The following is a 1,978-nucleotide window of genomic DNA, read 5'->3' on the forward strand; positions in this document are numbered from 1 at the left end:
TCAGCTGAGCACCACGGACACCTGCGGGCTTCTGCGTGGGACTCTGAGGGATCCTAGAGTCACCTGACCCGCATTCAAGGGAGCTGCCTTAACTCTTCCAAGTATCGAACAAGTTAGTAGTAAAGTAACTAAGACTGAGACAGGGAAATCACAAAGTGATCAAGTTTATCATCACGTAAAATGCACACACTAAGTTTGTGAAGCATGTATCCTTTTGAGCAAATGAAGGTCTTAAACATACAAATAGAATCAGAGAAAACACCAAATATACAATGACTTATGTTTGCATGAAATGGTATTAATTTTGACTAAGTGAGAATGTAGGAAACAATGATCAGAACAAACACTGGTAATTTAAATTAAAACAACATAAATATAAAGTTGTCCTTAAAATTATTTTATTTTATTTTATTTTATTTTGAAGAGTAAAAAAAGCAAGGGCTGGCGAGATAGCTCAGTGGACTAAGTGCCTATTTAGGCAAGCACAGAAACCTGGGTTTGTTCCCTGGCCTCGTATGTCACGCCAGCCCCACCCAGGGGTCACTGAGCTAGCCATTGAGATCAGGCATGGCGGTGCACACCTGTAATCCCAACACTGGGGAGGATGAAAACAGGAGCATCATGAGTCCAAACTGCATACCAAGACCCTGAACCAATCCAAAATAAATAAATAAATAGGTAAAAACAAATAAGAGATACAATGACAGAAACAGGGTAACATACAATAATACGCATGTTACAGATTGTCAAAACAAGAATAGGAAATTAACAATGGTTGTTATATTACATATTTTTATCGTTAAATCTGTTGCTCAGATTAACAAATATAGCTTTGCAAGATTGGACAAATAATTAAATATTGTCCTTAAAATCTAATAAAATTTATAAAACCATGGGAACACTGGAAAGGAAAACTCTAGATTAAACAGGTACAAGCAACACACCTTGGGGTCTATACACAGAATGGGGCTGCCCCAGGAATCAGGGCTTCTTGAATAATTTACATCATCAGTGAACTTGACTGCAACTACAGAAAAAGGAAAATTGTGTTCACCGGAACGGATCAATAAGAGTGCTATAGAAAGTCACCAGGTGCTCAAAATGTCAAATCACGGGACAAGTGCTCAGCTGAATCAGAAAGTAACTTACAAAACCTGAAAGAAGCTTCCTGCTAATGGAGAAAAATTGATATCTTTGCCCCAAGAATTAAGGCCAGAAAGAGCTGTGTCTTTGGGCTTCTGCTCAGCATTTCTCTGGGGACCCTAGCGAGGGCATGAGGACAAGATGAGGTCAACAAAACAATGACAGTGATGACAGAGTCAGCTAAAGAAGAAACTGGCTTTTCATAAATTCACAAAGTCATTGTGCAAAGGCAGCTTGATTGTGTACATAGAAACCAGAACAAAAAGCAGGAGAAGGAAGACAATAGACAGCAATCTACCGGATGCAAAATTAAAATGCGTTACTGCAAACATTCGTGGACATCAGCAGAGCAGACAGAGAAATCCTAGCCGAGGACACAGAGGAGCTCCTCAGCCTGCATTCCCAGGAAATCTGAGGGTGGGGGGAGGGGAGCGCGCACACAGTGAGGTGTTAGGAAGTTTTCTGGGGTGAGAAGAGAGAGTGTGGAATAGAATGAAGAGGACAGAGAGGAAGTTAGACCAAGAGCAGGTGGGGCATCAGCCAGTTCCCAGGACATGAGCTAGGACAGCCTCCCGGGGGACAGCAACAGAGGGAAAGTTCACTTCAGAAAGCCATGTAACAGACAGCACGACTCAAGGAGAGAGAGCCTTAGTAAATGACAAGCAGAACCAGAGAGGAAGGGAGAGGGAGAAGACGGGCAGTAAAAGAGTTATGATATGATGAGTACATGTAACCACCCCCACAGTGAATTTATTTATTTATTATTGTGAAAAACCACACCTCAGAAAAACACTTTAACTTCAGCCTAACAGCGCCAGGTATCTGGGGACAGACT

This window comes from Octodon degus, unplaced genomic scaffold (genome assembly GCF_000260255.1).
Source record: "Octodon degus isolate 3935 unplaced genomic scaffold, OctDeg1.0 scaffold00387, whole genome shotgun sequence".
Taxonomy (NCBI): domain Eukaryota; kingdom Metazoa; phylum Chordata; class Mammalia; order Rodentia; family Octodontidae; genus Octodon; species Octodon degus.